Source organism: Phyllobates terribilis, unplaced genomic scaffold (genome assembly GCF_046119375.1).
Source record: "Phyllobates terribilis strain yellow unplaced genomic scaffold, ASM4611937v1 Scaffold_3__8_contigs__length_932513732, whole genome shotgun sequence".
In the NCBI taxonomy this organism is placed as follows: Eukaryota; Metazoa; Chordata; class Amphibia; order Anura; family Dendrobatidae; genus Phyllobates; species Phyllobates terribilis.
Genome location: NW_027362763.1, coordinates 767,285,402 through 767,299,672, shown reverse-complemented (window position 1 = coordinate 767,299,672; position 14,271 = coordinate 767,285,402). Strand labels below are relative to the sequence as shown.

Below are 14,271 nucleotides of genomic sequence, written 5' to 3'. Positions count from 1 at the left end.
TGTGTGGTATATAGGTGTACGTGTGTGGTGTATAGGTGTACATGAGGTGTGTGGTGTATAGGTGTACATGAGGTGTACGTGTGTGGTATATAGGTGTACGTGTGTGGTGTATAGGTGTACATGAGGTGTGCGTGTGTGGTGTATAGGTGTACATGAGGTGTACGTGTGTGGTATATAGGTGTACGTGTGTGGTGTATAGGTGTACATGAGGTGTGCGTGTGTGGTGTATAGGTGTACATGAGGTGTACGTGTGTGGTATATAGGTGTACGTGTGTGGTGTATAGGTGTACATGAGGTGTACGTGTGTGGTGTATAGGTGTACATGAGGTGTACGTGTGTGGTATATAGGTGTACGTGTGTGGTGTATAGGTGTACATGAGGTGTGCGTGTGTGGTATATAGGTGTACGTGTGTGGTGTATAGGTGTACATGAGGTGTGCGTGTGTGGTGTGTAGGTGTACATGAGGTGTACGTGTGTGGTATATAGGTGTGCGTGTGTGGTGTATAGGTGTACATGAGGTGTGTGTGTGTGGTATATAGGTGTACGTGAGGTGTGCGTGTGTGGTGTGTAGGTGTACATGAGGTGTACGTGTGGTATATAGGTGTGCGTGTGTGGTGTATAGGTGTACATGAGGTGTGCGTGTGTGGTGTGTAGGTGTACATGAGGTGTACGTGTGTGGTATATAGGTGTGCGTGTGTGGTGTGTAGGTGTACATGAGGTGTACGTGTGTGGTGTATAGGTGTACATGAGGTGTGCGTGTGTGGTGTATAGGTGTACATGAGGTGTACGTGTGTGGTATATAGGTGTACGTGTGTGGTGTATAGGTGTACATGAGGTGTGCGTGTGTGGTGTATAGGTGTACATGAGGTGTACGTGTGTGGTATATAGGTGTACGTGTGTGGTGTATAGGTGTACATGAGGTGTGCGTGTGTGGTGTGTACGTGTGGTATATAGGTGTACGTGTGTGGTGTACATGTGGCATACAGGTGTACGTGTGGTGTATAGGTGTACATGAGATACAAGTGTGTAGTATATAGGTGTACGTGTGTGGTATATAGGTGTAAGTGTGTGGTATATAGTTGTATGTGTGGTGTACAGGTGTATGTGTCTGGGACGTGCGCTCTAATGGTTCTGCTAATGACCGGGAAGCACATGAAATGCCATGCTGGCGCAGACACTAGTGGTACGGTTACGTTTTGGGGTATTTTTATCAGTTTTCATGTGGAAAGAACATTTTCCATGTTAAAAATGGTGTGAAAAATGTCTACAAAACACAACCCATTGGTTTCAATGTAAAACCTATTTCACTGTTCATACAACCGCATGGTTTTCCATTCTGGTTTCCAAAGCAGATATGTCCTATGTGAATACATTCTGAATAGATTTTCCCTTAGCCAAACCAAATCTGAAGTCCTATTGCAGTAAATGGAAGATACAAGTTGCACTTGGTAAACAAACATCCTTAAAGGGGTTGTCCACCTTTTGGAACATTTTTTCTTTCTTAACTGCATGTATTATTTGCTAACAATCATTTGTATAATTGGGTATATTTATAATTTTGCACCATTTGCCTTCTGTAGCCCTTGTGTTAAGCTAGGTGCAGACGAGAAAATCGGGTCAATTATGCAATTCACACTGATCAGAGTGTCATCATAGTGTGATCCAATTCATTCGGAAGAAGAGAAGATGGAGAAAAAAATGTCTCCATCTCCATTCTGTCAGTCCATGGAAATCTGATTGCACTCAGATGTCATCTGAGTGCAGTCTGATGTTTTCCACACAGTCATTGCCTTGCATGGCCGATTGCGATCTGAATACTGGATCAAACTTGTGCATGGTGTGATTTTTTTTCTTCTCCAGACTCGGTCAGAGGACAAAATTGTAAATGTGCTCGGCCCCATAGAATAACATAATAAAACGACTAATGGCACTCGTCCGATTATTACGGTCATCTGGACGAGCGCTAATGCTGTCTATTGCTAGAAGCACAATGGGTGAATTGAGAATCCCTGTGTGAGCTCATTCTAAAGGTTTGATGAGAGAGTTTCTAACGCTTCTACCAGTCTTTTTTTTCAGCTCTTTTTAGCTGGGCAAAATGGTGCAAAATTTTTATGAAATTGAATTAAAAACATGATTTTTTTTAGCCCCACATACATGCATTTAAAGGGAATCTGTCATGTAAAAAACACTATTAACCTACAGAGATAGGGTAAACCTGCAGGTTAATAATGTTATAAAGCCGTGTGGCTGCCATCTAATTTTTGCCTTGGCAAATGTCCTGCTCTGTCTACAGGAGAAAGGCTCCGTAGTTGAACTGAAACAGTGCAAGGGTGAATAAAGAGACCTTTCGCATAGTGATGCCGCCTATATCTTCTAAACTGTGAAAACCAATGACAGCTTGCATCACTTGTGTAAAATCACACAGACGTTCTGCAAGCTTCTTCCAGGGCTCGGTGCCTCACACTGACCTAGCAGTTTGCATGGCTGACATCCCCTCCAGCTCTGTTGCTTTTTCTTATTTGCATCAGCGCAATCAAAGTGATGAGTTGAATCCAGGAGCGCAGCTGATTCCAGTTATTGAGGACCATCTATATGTGACCCCTTAGGGTACGTTCATATGGCAGATTTTACTTGTGGAAAAACCTGCGTTTAGAGCAGGGATGTCAAACTCAAACACACACAGGGCCAAAATGAAAAACTTGGACAAAGTCGCTGGCCAACCAGTATAAATGGCGCACTATAGTCCTCAATACAGAACAATGGGCCCCACATAGTCCTCAATACAGAACAATGGGCCCCACTTAGTCCTCCATATAGAACAATGGGCCCCACATAGTCCTCCATACGGAACAATGGGCCCCACATAGTCCTCCATACAGTATAAATGGCGCACTATAGTCCTCAATACAGAACAATGGGCCCCACATAGTCCTCAATACAGAACAATGGGCCCCACTTAGTCCTCCATATTGAACAATGGGCCCCACATAGTCCTCCATACGGAACAATGGGCCCCACTTAGTCCTCCATACAGAACAATGGGCCCCACATAGTCCTCCATACGGAACAATGGGCCCCACATAGTCCTCCATACAGAACAATGGATCCCACATAGTCCTCCATACAGAACAATGGGCCCCACATAGTCCTCCATACAGAACAATGGGCCCCACATAGACCTCAATACAGAACAATGGGCCCCACTTAGTCCTCCATATAGAACAATGGGCCCCACATAGTCCTCCATACGGAACAATGGGCCCCACATAGTCCTCCATACGGAACAATGGGCCCCACTTAGTCCTCCATACAGTATAAATGGCGCACTATAGTCCTCAATACAGAACAATGGGCCCCACATAGTCCTCAATACAGAACAATGGGCCCCACATAGTCCTCAATACAGAACAATGGGCCCCACATAGTCCTCCATACGGAACAATGGGCCCCACTTAGTCCTCCATACAGAACAATAGGCCCCACATAGTCCTCCATACGGAACAATGGGCCCCACATAGTCCTCCATACAGAACAATGGATCCCACATAGTCCTCCATACAGAACAATGGGCCGCACATAGTCCTCCATACAGAACAATGGGCCACACATAGTCCTCCATACGGAATAATGGGCCCCACATAGTCCTCCATACAGAATAATGGGCCCCACATAGTCCTCCATGCAGTATAATGGGCCCACATAGTCCTCCATACAGTATAATGGGCTCCACATAGTCCTCCGTACAGTATAATGGGCCCCACATAGTCCTCCATACAGTATAATGGGCCCCACATAGTCCTCCATACAGAACAATGGACCCCACATAGTCCTCCATACAGAACAATGGGCCCCACATAGTCCTCCATACAGAACAATGGGCCCCACATAGTCCTCCATACAGAACAATGGGTCCCACATTGTCCTCCATACAGAATAATGGGCCTCACATAGTCCTCCATACAGAATAATGGGCCCCACATAGTCCTTCATACAGAATAATGGCCTCACATAGTCCTCCATACGGAACAATGGCCCCGCATAGTCCTCCATACAGTATAAATGGCGCACTATAGTCCTCAATACAGAACAATGGGCCCCACATAGTCCTCAATACAGAACAATGGGCCCCACATAGTCCTCCATACGGAACAATGGGCCCCACATAGTCCTCCATACGGAACAATGGGCCCCACATAGTCCTCCATACAGTATAAATGGCGCACTATAGTCCTCAATACAGAACAATGGGCCCCACATAGTCCTCAATACAGAACACTGGGCCCCACATAGTCCTCAATACAGAACAATGGGCCCCACATAGTCCTCCATACGGAACAATGGGCCCCACTTAGTCCTCCATACAGAACAATGGGCCCCACATAGTCCTCCATACGGAACAATGGGCCCCACATAGTCCTCCATACAGAACAATGGATCCCACATAGTCCTCCATACAGATCAATGGGCCCCACATAGTCCTCCATACAGAACAATGGGCCCCACTTAGTCCTCCATACAGAACAATGGGCCTCACATAGTCCTCCATACAGAACAATGGGCCCCACATAGTCCTCCATACAGAATAATGGGCCCCACATAGTCCTCCATACAGAATAAAGGGCCCCACATAGTCCTCCATACAGTATAATGGGCCCACATAGTCCTCCATACAGTATAATGGGCCCACATAGTCCTCCATACAGTATAATGGGCTCCACATAGTCCTCCGTACAGTATAATGGGCCCCACATAGTCCTCCATACAGAACAATGGGCCCCACATAGTCCTCCATTCAGAACAATGGGCCCTACATAGTCCTCCATACAGAATAATGGGCCCCACATAGTCCTCCATACAGAACAATGGACCCCACATAGTCCTCCATACAGAACAATGGATCCCACATAGTCCTCCATACAGAACAATGGGCCCCACATAGTCCTCCATACAGAACAATGGGTCCCACATAGTCCTCCATACAGAACAATGGGTCCCACATAGTCCTCCATACAGAATAATGGGCCTCACATAGTCCTCCATACAGAATAATGGGCCCCACATAGTCCTTCATACAGAATAATGGCCCCACATAGTCCTCTATACAGTATAATGGGCCCCACATAGTCCTCTATACAGTATAATGGGCCCCACACAGTCCTCTATACAGAATAATGGCCCCACATACTCCTCCATACAGAATAATGGCCCCACATACTCCTCCATACAGAATAATGGCCCCACATATTCCTCCATACAGAATAATGGGCCCCACATAGTCCTCCATACAGAACAATGGACCCCACATAGTCCTCCATACAGAACAATGGATCCCACATAGTCCTCCATACAGAACAATGGGCCCCACATAGTCCTCCATACAGAACAATGGATCCCACATAGTCCTCCATACAGAACAATGGGCCCCACATAGTCCTTCATACAGAACAATGGGCCCCACATAGTCCTCCATACAGAATAATGGGCCCCACATAGTCCTCCATACAGTATAATGGGCCACATAGTCCTCCATACAGTATAATGGGCCCCACATAGTCCTCCATACAGTATAATGGGCCCCACATAGTCCTCCATACAGAACAATGGGTCCCATATAGTCCTCCATACAGAATAATGGGCCTCACATAGTCCTCCATACAGAATAATGGGCCCCACATAGTCCTTCATACAGAATAATGGCCCCACATAGTCCTCTATACAGTAGAATGGGCCCCACACAGTCCTCTATACAGAATAATGGCCCCACATAGTCCTCTATACAGTATAATGGGCCCCACACAGTCCTCTATACAGAATAATGGCCCCACATACTCCTCCATACAGAATAATGGCCCCACATACTCCTCCATACAGAATAATGGCCCCGCATAGTCCTCCATACAGAATAATGGCCCCGCATAGTCCTCCATACAGAATAATAACCCCGCATAGTCCTCCATACAGAATAATGGGCCCCACATAGTCCTCCATACAGAACAATGGGCCCCACATAGTCCTCCATACAGAACAATGGGCCCCACATAGTCCTCCATACAGAACAATGGGCCCCACATAGTCCTCCATACAGAACAATGGGCCCCACATAGTCCTCCATACAGAACAATGGGCCCCACATAGTCCTCCATGTAACAGGTCTGGGAGGCGGAACCTCTGAGCCACTATACAAGGGGGCGGTCCTTGTAAGGAAGCGGGTGGCTCCCAGGGAAGACGGGCAGGTAATCACGGCAAGTGACAGGGACAGTCTCTGGGTAGAAGGGCAGGTAGTCACGGCAAGTGACAGGGACAGTCTCTGGGTAGAAGGGCAGGTAGTCACGGCAAGTGACAGGGACAGTCTCTGGGTAGAAGGGCAGGTAGTCACGGCAAGTGACAGGGACAGTCTCTGGGTAGAAGGGCGGGTACTCACGGCAAGTGACAGGGACAGTCTCTGGACAGGCAGCTGGTCACGGCTAGTGACGGCAGAGCCTCCAGGTAGGCTAGCAGGCAGGTAGCAGGTGAGCGCTCCTAGGTGAGCAGGCGAGAGTCTCTGGACAGGCAGGTGGTCACGGCAAGTGACGGCGGAGCCTCCAGGTAGGCTAGCAGGCAGGTAGCAGATGAGCGCTCCCAGGTGAGCAGACAAGAGTCTCTGGACAGGCAGGTGGTCACGGCAAGTGACGGCGGAGCCTCCAGGTAGGCTAGCAGGCAGGTAGCAGACGAGCGCTCCCAGGTGAGCGGGCAGGCTGGTCCATAGACAGACTGACAGGTGTCGGAAGGCAGACCGTCGGACCGCAGGCTTGCAAGCAGGTAAACGGATATCTGGCAGGTATCAAGAAGGAATCTGGCAGGTGACTGGCAGGTAACAGGCAGGAATCTGTCAGGTGACTGGCAGGTAACAGGCAGGAATCTGTCAGGTGACTGGCAGGTAACAGGCAGGAATCTCGCAGGTGACTGGCAGGTAACTGGAAACAGGACCTGAGGGCTGAAGCAGAGTGAAGGCTTTGCAACAACATTGCTCGGGCACCTCCATTTTGGAGGAGGTGCCTTTTATATGGTGAAGTCCTCCGGCCATTGGCCGGGGACTCCTTAGGACGGCGCGCGCGGCCCCTTTAAGGGAGGGGGAGCGCGCGCGCGCGCCCTAAGCATCGTGGCCGGGAAGCAGCGCGCGCTGCCAGCAGAGCGGGAGGAAGACGCTGGGCACAGAGCGGAGAGGTGAGGGGAACAGCGTCCCTGCCTAGCAGGAGGCAGGGACGCCGATGCTACAGTACCCCCCCCTCTAGGCCCCCCCTTTTTTAGGCCAGAGAGAAATTTATCAAGGATGAGAGGGGCATGGATGTTCTCCCGGGGCTCCCACGTTCTCTTCTCAGGACCAAACCCCTTCCAATCTACCAGAAAAAAGGTTTTTCCTCTTACCCTTTTGGTGGCCAGAATGTTCTCTACCTCAAACTCGTTCTCAGCGGAAACCGGAGCAGGAGGCGTACCTGTAGACTTGGAAAAAGAGTTAAGTACCACGGGTTTGAGAAGAGATACATGGAAGGAGTTAGGGATCCGTAAGTTGGCTGGGAGTTTTAATTTATAGGCCACCGGGTTGATCTGTTTGATAACTTCCAGTGGGCTGATGAACCGAGGCCCTAACTTGTAGGAGGGAATCTTGAGCCGGACATATTTGGACGAGAGCCAGACTTTATCTCCAGGACGGAATTGTGGAGGATCCAGGCGTTTCTTGTCAGCGTGTTTTTTCATCCGTTCGGACGACTGAAGGAGTGCGGATCGGGTACTCTCCCAAATGGAGGAGAATTCGCTAACGAGAGATTCCGCAGCCGGATTGTCCACCGAGGTGGAGACGGGAAATGGGATCCGAGGATGCTGACCGAAGACTACAAAAAACGGGGATTCGGAGGAAGATTCGCTCTCGTGATTATTGTAAGAGAACTCGGCCCATGGTAGGAGATCCACCCAGTCCGAATGGTGGGCATTAACGAAGTGCCGGAGGTAACTGGTCAGGTTCTGATTGATCCGCTCCACTTGACCATTGGACTGTGGATGGTAAGCGGAGAAGTCCAGAGTGACGTCAAGCAACTTACATGTGGCTCTCCAGAAGCGTGAACTGAACCCCACGATCTGACATGATGTGGAGGGGCAGGTCATGGAGACGGAAGATGTGGCGGATAAAGTCTTTAGCCAGTTCGGGTGCAGACGGGAGACCCGGCAGGGGAATGAAGTGCGCCATCTTGGAGAAGCGATCAGCGACCACCCAAATGACCGTACAACCGGCAGAGACAGGAAGATCCGTTATAAAGTCCATAGCAATATGCTGCCATGGGGCAGCAGGTACTGGAAGAGGAAGAAGGCGACTGGCTGGCAGGTGTCTCGGAACTTTGTTGCGGGCGCAGGACACACAGGCAGAAACAAAGTCTATTACATCCTTTTGCAGGGAAGGCCACCAGTAATGAGCTGGAGGGTCTTTTTCTGACCGGCGTGGCCAGCTAGCTTAGACGAATGACCCCAGTGTAGGACCTTCTTCCGATCAGGTACAGTTACAAACGTCTTACCGGGAGGGAGACGATTTAGATTCACGGGAGCCACTTGCATTACTCTGGCGGGATCAATGATGTGCTTAGGTTCCTCCTCTAGATCAGATACCAGGAAGGATCGGGACAAGGCGTCAGCTTTGATGTTTTTGTCTGCCGGGCGAAAATGAAGAACAAAATCAAAGCGGGCAAAAAACAAGGACCACCGGGCTTGGCGCGGGTTAAGTCTCTGGGCGCTCTGAAGGTAAGCCAAGTTCTTGTGGTCCGTGTAAATTATTACCGGATGAAGAGCCCCCTCGAGCAGGTAACGCTACTCCTCCAGTGCCAGCTTAATGGCTAACAATTCACGGTCTCCAATAGAATAGTTGCGCTCAGAAGAGGAGAAGAGTTTGGAGAAAAAACCGCAGGTTACCATTCTCCCGGAAGATGACTTTTGGGTAAGTACCGCCCTGGCTCCGGAGGAGGAAGCGTCAACTTCTAGGAAGAATTGTTTGTTGCCGTCTGGACGATGCAGCACCAGGGCGGAGGAGAAGGCCTGTTTTAAGGAAAGAAAGGCCTCCTCAGCTTCGGGCGGCCATCTTCTGGGATTAGTACCCTTACAGGTGAGCGCAGAGATAGGGGCAGTCCTGGAAGAGAAGTGCGGTATGAAGAGGCGGTAATAGTTGGCGAAGCCCAGGAACCGCTGAATAGCCTTCAACCCCTCTGGTCGGGGCCACTTCTGGATGGCAGACAGTTTCTCAGGATCCATTTGTAGGCCGGTCTGAGAGATTATGTAGCCCAGAAATGGAAGAGAGGTCTGCTCAAAGATGCACTTCTCATATTTAGCGTAGAGGTGGTTCTGCCTGAGCCTGAGCAGGACCTGACGAACATCCCTCCGGTGAGTAGGAAGGTCCGGAGAGAAGACCAAGATGTCGTCCAGGTACACCACCACGCAGGAGTAGAGAAGGTCACGGAAGATGTCATTGACCAACTCTTGAAAGACGGCAGGAGCGTTACAGAGACCGAATGGCATTACAAGGTACTCATAGTGGCCGTCCCGGGTGTTGAATGCCGTCTTCCACTCATCCCCCTGACGGATACGGACCAGGTTATACGCCCCACGGAGATCCAGTTTGGTGAAGATTCTAGCCCCCCTCAGGCGGTCAAATAATTCAGGAATGAGCGGGAGGGGGTATTTATTCTTCACTGTAATCTGGTTAAGGCCTCTATAATCTATACATGGACGGAGTGAGCCGTCCTTCTTTTTGACGAAGAAGAAGCCTGCTCCCGCCGGGGAGATAGATTTCCAGATAAATCCCCGGGCCAGATTCTCCTCAATATATTCTGACATGGACCGGGTCTCCGCTGCGGACAAAGGGTAGATATGCCCACGGGGAGGAGTAGAGCCGGGAATCAGGTCGATTGGACAATCGTATGGTCTATGAGGGGGTAATGTCTCTGCTTCTTTTTTATTGAAGACATCCGCATAAGACCAATAGGGAACCGGTAGACCGGGTAGACTGACTGGGGTAGGAGAAGGACGAGCAGGATGAACGGGAACTAGACAAGTCCTATGGCAGTCCTGTCCCCAGTGAAGGACTTCTCCGGTCTGCCAGTCAAGCACGGGTGCATGTTTCTGGAGCCAAGGTAGGCCTAACAAGAGTGCGTGAGAGAGCCCAGGCAGAACATGAAAGGAGATGCTCTCAGAATGCAGCATTCCCACCTGCAGAGTTATGGATTCGGTGATGAGTTTGATGGGATGTGGTAAGAGGCCCCCATCCACAGCGGCGACAGATAAAGGTACGGCCAGAGGTTTGGTGGGAATGCGGTATTTCTCTACCAGAGACTGAGAAATGAGATTTCCAGCAGCTCCTGAGTCAAGTTGAGCCAGTTCGAAATAGCGGTTCTCTCCGCAGGAGATAGAGACTGACAGCATCAGAGATGGAGAGGGTTTACTTTTGTCTAGGGCGACCTCTCTGAGCGATCCTAGACACAGGCGTTTCCCGACCTCTCTGGGCAGGAACGGATCCGGTGCTCCTTACTGCCACAGTAGAAGCAGCTCCCCTCGGCACGGCGTAAGTCTTGACGGGTTTTGACCATCTTGGTCTGGTCGACCTGCATAGGCTCAGGTGAGTGTGCCTGGGGAGTAACGGAGGGAGTGACGGGTTTCTGGAAGGTGGGGGCTAGACGTGGAAACCTCCTCTCACGGGTAACCTCTTTGGCGCGCTCCTGGAATCGGATGTCAATCCGGGTGGCAAGTGTTATTAAGTTGTCGAGAGTGGTAGGAATGTCCCGACCGGCGAGTTCATCTTTAATACGGCCGGACAGACCTTCCCAGAAGACAGACACCAGAGCGTCGTTATCCCAGGCCAGCTCCGAAGCAAGGGTACGGAACCGTATGGCATATTGGCCCACGGTGAGATCTCCTTGACGGAGGCGTAGCAGAGACGATGTGGATGAGGTCTTCCGTCCGGGTTCGTCGAAGACTTTCCGGAAAGCCGTGAGAAAGGCTGGCAGGTCGGACACCAGGGGATCTCCTCTCTCCCACAGAGGATTTAGCCAAGCCAGAGCCTCCCCCGTGAGGTGACACATGATAAAGGCTACTTTGGACCGGTCGGAGATAAACTGGTGGGACAAGAGTTCAAAGTGCAGGGTGCACTGGTTTATGAAGCCCCGAGCTTGAGCGGAGTCACCTCCGAAATAAGGAGGTGCAGAAAACCGGGGTCCGGGACAGGATACCATGGTATTGGTGGGCAGCGGCGCTGCCGGGTTGCGAGTCATGACACTAGCGGTGGTTGCAGGTGGAGCAGACAGAGTGTCCAGGCGAGAGTTGACACTCCGCAGGTGACTCAGGATGGACTCCTGTTGGGACCTCTGACGGGACAGTTCATGACATAGGTTCGAGAGCGAGGGAGCTTGGGTGCCACCGGATTCCATGGCCCGAGCAAACTGTAACGGGTCTGGGAGGCGGAACCTCTGAGCAACTATACAAGGGGGCGGTCCTTGTAAGGAAGCGGGTGGCTCCCAGGGAAGACGGGCAGGTAATCACGGCAAGTGACAGGGACAATCTCTGGGTAGAAGGGCAGGTAGTCACGGCAAGTGACAGGGACAGTCTCTGGGTAGAAGGGCAGGTAGTCACGGCAAGTGACAGGGACAGTCTCTGGGTAGAAGGGCAGGTAGTCACGGCAAGTGACAGGGACAGTCTCTGGGTAGAAGGGCAGGTAGTCACGGCAAGTGACAGGGACAGTCTCTGGGTAGAAGGGCAGGTAGTCACGGCAAGTGACAGGGACAGTCTCTGGGTAGAAGGACGGGTACTCACGGCAAGTGAGTCTCTGGACAGGCAGGTGGTCACGGCTAGTGACGGCAGAGCCTCCAGGTAGGCTAGCAGGCAGGTAGCAGGTGAGCGCTCCTAGGTGAGCAGGCGAGAGTCTCTGGACAGGCAGGTGGTCACGGCAAGTGACGGCGGAGCCTCCAGGTAGGCTAGCAGGCAGGTAGCAGATGAGCGCTCCCAGGTGAGCAGACAGGAGTCTCTGGACAGGCAGGTGGTCACGGCAAGTGACGGCGGAGCCTCCAGGTAGGCTAGCAAGCAGGTAGCAGATGAGCGCTCCCAGGTGAGCAGACAAGAGTCTCTGGACAGGCAGGTGGTCACGGCAAGTGACGGCGGAGCCTCCAGGTAGGCTAGCAGGCAGGTAGCAGACGAGCGCTCCCAGGTGAGCGGGCAGGCTGGTCCATAGACAGACTGACAGGTGTCGGAAGGCAGACCGTCGGACCGCAGGCTTGCAAGCAGGTAAACGGATATCTGGCAGGTATCAAGCAGGAATCTGGCAGGTGACTGGCAGGTAACAGGCAGGAATCTGTCAGGTGACTGGCAGGTAACAGGCAGGAATCTGTCAGGTGACTGGCAGGTAACAGGCAGGAATCTGGCAGGTGACTGGCAGGTAACTGGAAACAGGACCTGAGGGCTGAAGCAGAGTGAAGGCTTTGCAACAACATTGCTCGGGCACCTCCATTTTGGAGGAGGTGCCTTATATATCGTGAAGTCCTCCGGCCATTGGCCGGGGACTCCTTAGGATGGCGCGCGCGGTCCCTTTAAGAGAGGGGGAGCGCGCGCGCGCCCTAAGCACCGTGGCCGGGAAGCAGCGCGCGCTGCCAGCAGAGCGGGAGGAAGACGCCGGGCACAGAGCGGAGAGGTGAAGGGAACAGCGTCCCTGCCTAGCAGGAAGCAGGGACGCCGACGCTACACTCCATACAGAACAATGGGCCCCACATAGTCCTCCATACAGAATAATGGGCCCCACATAGTCCTCCATACAGAACAATGGGCCCCACATAGTCCTGCATACAGAACAATGGGCCCCACATAGTCCTCCATACAGAATAATGGGCCCCGCATAGTCCTCCATACAGTATAATGAGCCCACATAGTCCTCCATACAGTATAATGGGCCCCACATAGTCCTCCATGCAGTATAATGGGCCCCACATAGTCCTTCATACAGTATAATGGGCCCCACATAGTCCTCCATACAGAACAATGGGCCCCACATAGTCCTCCATACAGAATAATGGCCCCGCATAGTCCTCCATACAGAATAATGGCCCCGCATAGTCCTCCATACAGAATAATGGGCCCCACATAGTCCTCCATACAGAATAATGGCCCCGCATAGTCCTCCATACAGAATAATGGCCCCGCATAGTCCTCCATACAGAATAATGGGCCCTACATAGTCCTCCATACAGAATAATGGCCCCGCATAGTCCTCCATACAGAATAATGGCCCCGCATAGTCCTCCATACAGAATAATGGGCCCTACATAGTCCTCCATACAGAATAATGGCCCCACATTGGGATGGTGGTTCTGGTGTTGCTGACCAAATAAAATCACCCTCCGGGCCAGAGTTTTACATGTATGGTTTAGAGTTTAAACTGCTGGGCATGGACTAGTCCCATCCGATATTACCCTTCGTGATTTCCTAGAAGAAACGGTTTTAATATTGACTTTTTGAATCAGATTTCAAGTCTATTTCGGTAAAATCTGCTGCCACATGAAAGACGGGATGGATCCCCCGTAAAATGCAACGAAATCTGTGTGGTAAAAACCCTCAACATCCCATCACTGTGGACCACAAGGTTGCTAAACTTATTCCCCTCACCTTGTAGAGTGTCACAGGTACTTACATAAAGCCCTACCCTGGTTCATCGGGGTCCCGACATCATGGTTACCAGTCACCCGACCCTTCAGAGGCCAGGTGACCGAACAGATGGAATATATCCCACCCCAACCTCCACAGAGACGTGCTGGACGATTGGTGTGGTAATAACATGTATTTCTGTGCTTTGGCACTTTCCCTGCCCCGGACCATGGATTCTTGGTATTGATGACTTAGACGGGGGCTACACATATTGCGCAACACTGACTTATTTCCTATGGTGTCGCACTGCAACCCCCATGATGTTTCCAAATGTCTTGGATTTTCTGTTGCAAGTCGCAGTCAGTTGAACAGACGTTATTCGTTGCGCGACACATGACTATTTTTGAGCCAAATTGCACATAAGTCGCCCCCAAGTTGCTGTCGCATGTGATCTGCATTGAAGTCTATGGCAGGTGAGTAGTTATAAGGGAAAATCCAAAACATTTGGGAACGTTTGCCACCCTTGTGTCGCCATATTGGATCATTAGATGCACTTAACACTGATTTCAGTTGTGACACATCTCACTGTGTAGCCCCGGCCTTAAAGGGGCAGTCCGGTTTGTAGACGTTATC

At 51.0% G+C, this 14,271-nt stretch overlaps 1 protein-coding gene across 1 annotated transcript in view; it reads left to right on the top strand.

Moving 5' to 3' along the window:
- The window catches only part of SLX4IP (SLX4 interacting protein), a 258,954-nt gene that overhangs the window by 1,970 nt on the left and 242,713 nt on the right, over positions 1-14,271 (top strand). The gene's annotated exons all lie outside the window — the stretch shown is intronic.